We start from the raw sequence: 11,724 nt of genomic DNA, 5'->3' as shown, positions 1-11,724 counted from the left end.
GCACAGGCCCAAAACATAAGTCTAAAACATAATAAACTAGTCTTAGCCGCCTCATACGGATATATCTCTATCGCGCTCACGCTTAGACTTATTGCATACCTGGAAAACATACAAGAAACCATTAGCGAAAGACTACTAAGCAACCACCATTCACACCCGCAAGGAAGTATAGATATATAGTAAGTTGGTAAATAGGTTTACACACCCATATAGAATATACACACCAACGAACTATTCATGTTTAAATCAGATACTCAACAACAACACGCTGAATGGATATATAAACCAAGACTTCTCATCAATACCAATGTCCAACAGAATCACAACTCAACCGAATACTCATAAGAAACAACCAAACGGCGATATATCAAAGAATAACCAATAATCAACGAGATACAATACAACTCAAGAGTCAACAAAGAACCAAACAGACCTCAACCCAAGGATAAGCACCAAAACCTCAACTTCTAACCCAAGTACCANATACTCATAAGAAACAACCAAACGGCGATATATCAAAGAATAACCAATAATCAACGAGATACAATACAACTCAAGAGTCAACAAAGAACCAAACAGACCTCAACCCAAGGATAAGCACCAAAACCTCAACTTCTAACCCAAGTACCAACTCTCACACCAAACACCAAGCCTGAAAGTTAGAAGTTAGGTACACAGGGGTAAGAACCCAATCACAGGGACCGAAGTCCAATCACAGGGGTAAAAACCCAATCACAGGGACCGAAGTCCAATCACAGGGGTAAAAACCCAATCACAGGGACCGAAGTCCAATCACAGGGGTAAAAACCCAACCACAGGGACCGAACTCCAATCACAGGGGTAAAAACCCAATCAAAGGGACCGAAGTCCAAAGTTAGTTCCACAGTTAGTTCATCCTCAAACAGCCCAAGAGATACTCAAAGATCCACCACTCCATATCCAACCTCAAACTCATCTCAAGAACAAAACACTCATAGTGTTCATCTCAGATTATGAACACAACTAACACTCAGGAAAAATAACCAAGGATACAACCAATCAATACATCAAGATAATGAATCAAGAGACATGAATGAATGCTCAAGAACCAAGGAAAAATACTCAGCATAATATCCCAACAAGTTCCATAAACAAGGGCGAAACAACAAGACAACAGAAAACAAAATAGCTACTGGAAACAGAAGTCCAGAAGAACCAACGGAACACCCTGGCGGAATCACCTACTCCGCCACACACCTCCGCCTCAACTGGCGGCACTCCCCGGCGGATCACCCTGGTTCGCCGCCCTCTTCCGCCAAAAGGGGCGGGGCTGCCCAGCGGATCGCCATCCTCTGTCACTCCAATCCCCAGTTGTTCTTGCGGACCACTTAGGCGGGACACATTATACCACCTAACCTTACCGCAAGAGCAACTCCAAACCATTCCCAGACCAGAACAGACAGAATACGCAATATTCATTCTAGAATACAAGAATAGGATCAGATTACTCAGATAACATCTCCCAGAAGCCAAATAAATAAGGAATCTATACCAATAAATATCCATAAACATCTATATGCAAAGGATCAAGAACACAAGTTCATAATCCATCAAAATGACTTCACAGACAACAACAAATTGGCTAACAGCAAAGAATTTCACAGGATTCCAATACACCAAATAATATCCATAGATTGAGAGTGTAAAATAGATTTTGTGAGACATGATGGTTACCTCTTGAAGCACACTTCAACCAAGAACTCTTAAACCTTCTCACTAAGCTTCACCTTCACCTTGATCATCTTTTCCCAAAAGATCCCCAAAAGAACAACATAAGAACTTGTATAAAGATTATGAAAACAACATGATGCAGGGTATATTCCTAAAGATAAACACTTACCCAAGCGTTATCAATCCTAAAAGAGCAAACTTGATCTTGGATCTTGAAGAAGAAAGTGTAGGATTTACTTAGGGTTCTTTAGAAGTGGAAAGAATAGGATGAAATGTATTTATAGGAGGATGAAAAGGGAAATAGGGTTGGAAGCACAAGGCTTTTATATTAGTAGGGAAAGATCATTACATATATTATGTATGTATCAACTAGGTAAGACATGAAATAATGGGCACTTATAAAATGGGTCTCACATTATGTATTATACCACTAGTTTGGAAGAAATTAATCATTCAAGAATAAATATATATGTATATTGGGCCATTATATACATATTCTTACTTATAAGAATTGTAAGGATCCAGTTTAAATAAATCCCTTACAAGAATTAAATCAAGAATTGGGCCTTTTGAATAAAATAATTAATTCCGGGTTCAAGAATTATATATATGTATATATCAATTGGAAAGACTAAGCCCAATTAAATCAAATAAATTACCCGGCGGAAATGATTACCGGTCTCAAGGTTTGAACGAATTTTCGGGGTGTTACAATATACACTTTCTAAGCATTTCCTTCCAAGTCTCTCAACTTTTCTCAAAGATCTTAAGTCATTTCTAAGGTATGAACATACTCTTCTTTGCTATTTACTTGTTTAATGAAGAACTTGTTCTATTTTGAAGAATATCTCCATGGGTTTTTCTTGTATGATCTTTTCTTGAGATATATTGTTATGGGATGACTTAATAGACTTGTATTGAGCCTACTGAATAGCACCAAGAATAGCACTTATAAGGGGTCTTTATTAGATTAAAAGCACATCGTTTTGACATCCAATTACAACAATTGCATGCATTTCAGCTCAAATGCGATCAATTTCTTCTAACAACATTTCTAGAAAGAGTTTTGAAGTATTTCACAGGTTGGAGAGGGATTTGAAGCTAAAATAGAGCAAAAGACAAACAAGCCGAAATGCAGTAGCGTCCCACGTAGCCTCACACGCGTGTGGCTAGGCGTGGAATCATTCCAGAGAGCCACCACGCCACTCACACGCGTGTGAGCAAGCGTGGTTGGGCCAATGGCTATTTTGGGAAATTTGTTCCTTTTCTTTGTCACCTATATAAATCCCTTTTGCCTAAAACAACAAGGAGTAGATCAGAAAATTGATAGAATAGGGTAGAGAGATCTAAGAGGGTTTTCTCCCCTCTTGGGGGAAAACTCCTTCCTTTCATAGTTTAGAATAGATCAAGGGCAAGAATGAAGATTGGGATTCAAGATCAAGGTTGTAAGATCCCCTTTTTCAAGGGGTGATAACCATTCTTTTCAATTTCTAATTCAATACTTGTTTCTTTGAATTTTCCCTTGTTGTTCTTGTTTCTTAGCATGCTAGAGTAGATTAGATAGGGGATTGGTGGCCCCATGGTAGATCTATGTGGATGTTTAATATTATTGCTTTGATTTGTGAATTGCTTGCTTGTTGGATGTTGAACTTGTGTGGATGATGTTCTTCAAGCTTTATGCCTTTTGTGGCCACATTAGGTAGCAAACCCAAAGGAAGTGAGTGTGTGCGCGATAGCGGCCACTCACGAGTCTAACTCACCCACATCTCCACTCTTAGTCCGAAAGGACAAGATCCGAGAGGAGTGGTAGACAAAGTGTTCGATGAAATGCCCCAACCGTGATTGGTTAACCGTGAAAGAAAGAACTATTCTGGGTGCTTACATGATTAGGGTTTAGAAAAGTATGCTTGCTTGATGACAAGCAAGGTTTAAGTGTGGAAACTTTGATAAGCACCAAGAATAGCACTTATTAGGGGTCTTTATTAGATTAAAAGCGCATCGTTTTGACATCCGATTACAACAATTGCATGCATTTTAGCTCAAATGCAATTAAAATCTTCTAACAACATTTCTAGAAAGAGTTTTGAGGTATTTTACAGGTTGGAGAGGGATTTGAGGCTAAAATAGAGCAAAAGACAAACAAGCCGAATTGCAGTAGCGTCCCATGCAGCCTCACACGTGTGTGGCTGGGCGTGGAATAATTCCAGTGAGCTCCCACGCCCGCCACCACGCGTGGAAGCAAGCGTGGTTGGGCCAAGGGCCATTTTGGGAAAATTGTTCCCTTTTTGTCACTTATATAAATCCCTTTTGCCCTAAACCTAAAAACGACAAGAATATATTAGAAAATTGATAGAATAGGGTAGAATAGATCTAGAGGGTTTTCTCCCCTCTTGGGGGAAAATTCCTTCCTTTCATAGTTTAGAATAGATCAAGGGCAAGAGAGAAGATTGGGATTTCAAGATCAAGGTTGTAAAGATCTCCTTTCTAAAGGGTGGTAACCATTCTCTTCATTTTCTAATTCAATACTTATTTCTTTGAATTTTCCTTTCTCTTTCTTGTTTCTCTAGTATGATAGAGTAGATTAAATAGGGGATTAGTGGCCCCATGGTAGATCTATGTGGATGCTTAATATTATTGCTTTGATTTGTGAATTGCTTGTTTGTTGGATGTTGAACTTGTGTGGATGATGATCTTCAAGCTTTGTGACTTTTGTGGCCACATTAGGTAGCAAACTCAAAGGAAGTGAGTGTGTGCGCGATAGCGGCCACTCACGACTCTAACTCACCCACATCTCCGCTCTTAGTCCGAAAGGACGAGATCCGAGAGGAGTGGTAGACAAAGTGTTCGATAAAATGCCCCAACCGAATGAGGATGTGGGAGTCCAAAGTGTGACGCCACTTGGTAGTGTGCCATGAACTCCCTAAACTATTCCACAACTTGCACTCGCAAAACCATCCAAAGATAGACCACATGGAAAAGCCTAAAGCCCCAATCTCCACCTTACTTTTATTTATTTTAAACAACTACTGTCAACCCTCCCCTCTTACAAATGAATCCAACCCTTAGCATTCCCGTAACTCTTTCTCTTCAACCTCTTAGATGCCAACACACCAATTCGATTCCCATTCGTCATCCTTGAGAGACACGACACTCGGGGAGTCTTGACTCTTCGTTTTACCACCTTCACATACACTCACCCCATACATACATCATTGTCAATTTTGTCCTTAGCCGGTGGGATATAATCACAGGGATCGGGTGTGGTAAAATACGGATTAGAAGGTGGTGTTTCAAAGAAATGTGTAGGATTGCTTCATTTAAGAACTTGTGATAGAGATGGGTAACGGGTGTTTAGGTGGGAATTAGGGAACGAAAATGGCTCGGGAGTATAGCTTGGGTCAATTGTTCTCATCATTTGTATAAGCTTACTCTCTATATTTTGGGATATTTCTTTAGAGCTTAACGAGTCATTTTGATAAATGGAGTATTGTGGGGGAAATTTGTTTTGATACGGTGGGATAGGGTGTGTGCACGGTGGTGGGTGATGGTCGTGTATATAAGATGGATAAGGAGTTGGATGCGGTAAGTAGTGATATGGAAATGGGTAAGGATTTGGAGGTGGGTAATGATATGTTGGTGCGGCGTAAGCGTAGGGTGAATGTGGGTAATAGGGATATGGTTGGGGTGGAACATAGTTCAAAGGTGGGTAATAGGGATATGGTTGGGGTGGAACATAGTTCAAAGGAGTTCCCTCATGGTGTGGGTAACCATGGGGATGCATTTGAGCTCTCATTGGCAAGCTTTCAATTGATTTTCAATAGAATTTCCTGCACAAAGCATAACCAACAACAATTCTTTGCAACTAAAAGTAGTTGCAATTGAGCAAAAAGATATTCAAAGTAATAAAGCTCACTTCCTCAATCAATCGACAAAAATAAGAAAAAAAATTAAGCAAAAGAAAAAGCAATGCAAGAACTCTTAAAAATCAACTCCAAAAACGTCAACACAATTCAAAACCGTTTACCATCCCCGGAAACGGCGCCATTTTGACTGTTGTGAGTATGTGGTGAGGTGAATGTAGGTATGGAAGGTGTTAAAACGAAGAGTCAAGACTCCCCGAGTGTCGTGTCTCTCAAGGATGACAAATTGGAGCGAATTAGTGTTGACCTTAAAGGTGTTAAGAGGTAAGAGTTGCAAGTATTACAAGGGTTGTTTTGATAAGTGAGTTGAGGTTGTAGGAACAAGAGTAAACTAAACAATATAAAAGGAAATGAAGGGGATGTGCACCAATGTTAGACAAATCGATTGATTGTCCTAAGGGGATCTGAAAACAAGTTTCGCGATTGATGTTGTGATATATGGTGGTGAGGGTGAATGTGTGATATGGAGGGTGTTAAAACGAAGAGTCATAAACTCCCCAAGTGTCGTATCTCTCGCGGATGGCAAATTGGAGAATATACGGATTTCCTTTCTTGAGTTGTTTAGATAACACCAAAGTCAAGCATATAAAGATTGTTGGATTGAAGTAGTAAGGGTGCAAAGATTGATAAGATTGAAGGTGAGTAAAGGTAAATAAAAGCGGATGGGGGCTAGAGTATCGTGGAGATTGGTTCAGGGTGTAAAGTAGAGTATTGATTTCCATTGAGTCATGATTGAAGGAGCTTGGAACATTGTCCTGAGTGGCGTCACACTCAAGCTCCCAATCCTCAGTCGGTTGGGGAATTTTGTCAAACACTTTGTCTACAAGTTCCCTCTGGATCTCATCTTCTCAGATTGAGAGCAGGAGATGTGGGTAGTGGGCTACATCTCTTTGCGATATCTCGCCAAAGAGATGATCCTATACTCTTGAAGAGATCGGGGCCCTCGATCTAACAAGGTCATACAAAACATACACACAATTTCAACATTCCCCAAAGAAATCAAACTCATTCATCAAATTAGATCATAAATACCAAATCTCCATTCAATCTAGCCCCTATCCTAGGGATTAGCCTCTCATAGCCTTTGACAACATTAAAGCATTAAAATAGAAAAGCATATCTACAAGATCAAGACTAAAAGCAAATAACTTTAAGGAAAAGGGAAAAGCAAGAGAAATCCAAAGAGAAAACAAGTCTTGATAAAAGAGTTTACCCAAAAGATCTTCAAAGCTATGGAGATCTAAGTTTTCTTCTCCAAGGAGCTCCTCCTCTTCTCCTAATCCTATCTAAACCTAACCTAAAATGTAGAATGAAAAATGTGGCAAAAGACTCCCTAAACCTAGCTGAAATGTCCCTTAAATACTAAAACATCGCGCATGTTTCTGGTGCTGTCCCATGCCTGCCACACGCGTGTGGACTGGCGTGGACAGTTACTGGAATACTTCCACGCCATCTCACACGCGTGGTGAGGCTCGTGGGCGTGGTTCTTCGTTTTCGTTTCCTTTTGTTGTTTCCAGTTTGGTCTTCGCGTGCTCCCATTTGGATTGATTCTGTCTTTTCAATGGTTTATGCTTTCTTTCGGTTGATTTCAGCCTTCATTCCTGTGGGAATTCTTCAAAACACTCCACACAGAACTAATTTGCAATTTGTTAGTAAAATAACATGTAAACACGTAATTGCATCCTTTAAGACTTTGTTTTTGGCAAGAAATCATCTCAATAAGTTCTAGATAATTAGGTACTTTTGGCGTCTATCAAAGTTTCCACACTTTAGATTGCTCGTCCACGAGCAAATTATACATTCAAGCCCTTCTCATTTAGATGCCAAAAGTATCTAAGCTAAAGACATGCTCGAGGGTAAAGATCAATATTCATTCAAAACACAATCTACCAGGAGATGTGGAATCCTTCACAATATCTTCAAGGAATGATAATAATGTGCCATACACTGCTATGAATATTCAAACAAAGCGAAACCCCTGTCGGTCACAAGTTGGACAGTTAAGAAGTTTTCACAATATCAAGCATGCAGTCCAAAATTTCATTCACCTCTCGTTGTGCAAAGGCCTTAAGCTGATCCCCCTAGTGGGAACGATGTACAAAACCTAATCAATCGGCCTCCGTTATCGCCAAAGCCCAACGTAAAAGTAAGTGAGAATAGATCCATGGGCCTCTCTCCGCCAGTGGCTTGGGCGGTAACTCATTTTTCTCACTTCCTAGGGTAACCTCGTCAAGCAACCCGACTTCACATTCACTTCCTAGGGTAACCTCGTCAAGCAACCCGACTTCACATGGAGCTCCATGCTTTTCCGAAGGCAGTGCAATGGGTGCTTGAACCCTAGCGAAGCAGCTTCCCTCATCTCAATTTTCTCATCTCCTAGGGTCATTTTATTGTGAGCAACCGACTCCAGATATAACATTTGTGTATTTTGGAGACTATGGTTGTTCACCACCTAGCGAGATGGCTTTCCTCGTATCTTATCACGGGGATTGGCCTTTTTGCCTTTTCTACTCTTTTCTCCGAACAACAACCCCTCATGCCTTTTACTTTGGGAAAAGGGAAATTTCACTCAATGCTCACAGAAAGCTCTCTTTTTGCCCCATGTTCTATTCTATGATTATTCAATTCCAGGCTTCGCTTAATCTTATCTTTTTGAAATTAGGGGTTGAACACTCCCACTTCGAGAGATCCTTAACTAAGGTCTTTACAAAATAAGAGGTGAATAACACAAGCATACAATTTTTCAAATTTTTAAAGGTCAAGGTAGGGGTACTTCCAAGGTTATTCAAAGAGTAAACTTTTTGGCACAGATTTAGCATTCTCCAAAGATAGAATGAATACCAACACATACTTGTGGCTTGATTATCTTTCAAACAAATGAGATAGAGCTTTTAATTAAGATTTTCATTTCAAGCACAGCTCTTTCCACACTTTAGACCAAACATCGTCCTCGATGTTGACTTAGAATGTAATAAAATAGAGAAACAACAAAACATGCATTTTTCCACACTTTAAAATGAAAACATGAGGTTCATATAATAGGTAAACAAGGGATAATAGGTAGGTTACCTAGTAAGCATCCCAAGTCATGTTGGTCATAATGCTTGGATAGATGATTCTCATGTTCTTGCGACGAGATCTGCGTGGAAATGTAGAATCTACAAAAATAGAGAATTTCAACCTTGAGGGTTATTTAATAGAATAAAGTAAGAAAATAAAAAGCAGAATGAGTAACGGGTTGCCTCCCGGTCAGCGCTACGTTTAACGTCTTTAGCCCAATGAAAATGTCATGAAGATTGTGCTACTCATCCTCCTAGGGTATTAGCCTGCAACACTGGACTGTCCCCTGCGCATTTTCCATTCAATAGTATTTCTTGACTTGGTGGCCGTTTACTTTAAAAGATCCTTTTTCTGGATGCATGATCTCCAAAGTTCTGTAAGGAAATACCTTTGTAACAATATAAGGCCCCGTCCATCGTGATTTAAGTTTCCCAGGAAACAGTCACAGTCTGGAATTGAATAACAACACTTTATCTCCTTCAATGAATTCTTTGTTTTTCCTGATATGCATGTCGTGGTAAAACTTGGATCGTTCCTTGTAAGATCTGGATGTCTCATAGGCCAGCAAACGCCATTCTTCTAATTCATTCAGTTGAAACATTCGCTCATGTCTGGCTATGAACAGATCTTCATTCAATTTTTTAATGGCCCAATACGCCTTATGCTCGATTTCAACTGGAAGGTGACATGCTTTGCCATATACCAATCTGTATGGAGTAGTTCCTATCGGCGTCTTATAAGCAGTCCGGAAGGCCCATAATGCATCGTTAAGCTTGTCAACCCAATCCTTTCTATACCGAGCTACTATCTTTTCCAATATGGCCTTAATATCTCTATTCGCATTCTCAACTTGCCCGGTGGTCTAAGGATGATACGGGACTCCTCCCCGATGTTGTATACCTTGCTTTTGAAGTAATCTCCGCATGGGTACATTCCGGAAGTGTGTCCCCCTATCGCTAATTACAATCCGCGGTACTCCAAATCTTGTGAACAATTTCTTTAGAAATCTTGTCACGCTTCTTGCATCATTATTCCGAAGTGCTTCTGCTTCAACCCATTTGGAGACATAATCCACTGCAATAAGGATATATTTGAAACCTTTGGAATCCGGAAATCGTCCTGCAAAGTCCAGTACCCATATATCAAAAATTTCGCATGCCAGTGTGTAGTTTTGCGGCATCTCGTCTCTTCTAGTGATGTTCCCAGTTCGTTTCACGCAAATTTGAGCGTCCCTAAATATTGAGGGCCAATAGAATCCTGCTTCAAGCACTCTCCTCGCAGTTCTATTTGCCGAGTGATGGGCCATTCGATGACATTCTCCCAGAATTTCATGTCCTTCAGCCTCTATTACACAATGTCTAATTATTTGATCCGCGCAGACTTTAAACAGGTATGGCTCGTCCCAGAAATAGAATCGAGATTCTGCTATTAGTTTTCTTTTGGCATGTGTATCCAAGATGTAATACCCCGTATTTTATTAACATTATTATTTTATCCTAAGGTATTGACATACATGAGTTATGATCTCCCGATACTTCAAAAGAATTTTTATAAGTAAGTATAGTTGTTATTAAGCTGCGATCGTACGTCCTGGTCACGAACCGTAAAATTTTTAGGAACTAGTATTTGGACTTGTTTGTCCTAGGAAATGGATTTCTAGACACCATACTGTTATTCTTGAATTTCCTATTGAATTAAATTAGCCCATAGCAGCAAAAATTTATTTTTTATTGTACATCGCGAAATTTCGCGATGTACCGAACCTAGCCCAAATTGGAGCTTTTGACTGGAATAAATTTGTGGTCTCAAGAATATTCTATTTAAATTATTTTCTACCGAAAATTCATCTGTTTCAATCCCAATCAGTCCAAGTTGAGATATTTTATTATTTTATTATTTTTCTCCCTTAATCTTATCACATAAGTGTGATCAAGTATAAAACGCTATTCTTTCCCCATTTCCCCTTCATTTTGCCGAACCAAGAGGAGAGAAAGAGAGAGGGTTCACCATTCTTCTTCCTCCATTGCTTCCATAGCCAAAATCCTTCTCAACTCTCAATTTTATTCGGTAAGTTTTCGATTTTATTCGGTAGAAAGCCTTGTAATCCTTCCTAGGTTATGAATCTATGCTTAGTTTCTTGATATTTGATGTTTTGGTGTTGATTTGGATCTAGGGTTTCAAAGTGAAATTTGGGGAAAATCAACCAAGGTTATTTCTAAGGAATTGTGACCACTTTGAGGTAAGGAAATTCCTTAAGTTGGTTGAGGTTTCTTGAAATTGAGTAATTGATAGCAATTGATGAATTAGGGATGTTGAGTTGAACTTTATTGTGTGCATGTTAGTAGAAATTGTGAGCATCCATGCTTATGAAAGTTATGTTTTGAGAAATATGTACATGTATTTACGATGTGAGTATATCATGTACAATATGTGTATATATACATACCATTTTCGAAAATAATATATAATAAAATAAAAATAAAAAAATAATTAGTTTGTATATATATATTAAAACCGTATGTATATATATAGTATATGTATATACATTAATCATGAAATTGTTTAGTATATGTATATATATATTGAAACCGTGTATATATAGTATATATATATGTATTGAACTCTATTTGTATGTATATCTATACTTGGAATCGTATAGGTATATGTTGTGTATGTATATGAAACCGTGTGTATATACGTATGTATGATGTGAATACCATATACGTATACCTGAAGTAGGAAGATGTTATGTTAATGGTGTATCATATATGTTATTATGGGACATGGGAAAAGTGATACGTGTTACCCATGACTACTAAGAGATGATAAAGGGGGTACTATCAGATTACCTTGAGAATGAATCAATGTCGTGGAAGAGAAGGAGAAGGAAAAACCCTTATGTTTCTGACGAGTTGATGAGGACCTTGATTGACCTACGGGAGGGCTTAAAGTGCCATGGCCCAGTGGGTTTGTTTATGTCCTTTGACAAACCTCATGGGAGGGCTTAAAGTGCCATGGCCCAGTGGTTTTGTTT

Source organism: Ipomoea triloba, chromosome 7, assembly GCF_003576645.1.
Source record: "Ipomoea triloba cultivar NCNSP0323 chromosome 7, ASM357664v1".
Taxonomy (NCBI): domain Eukaryota; kingdom Viridiplantae; phylum Streptophyta; class Magnoliopsida; order Solanales; family Convolvulaceae; genus Ipomoea; species Ipomoea triloba.
This window is presented reverse-complemented; position numbering follows the sequence as displayed.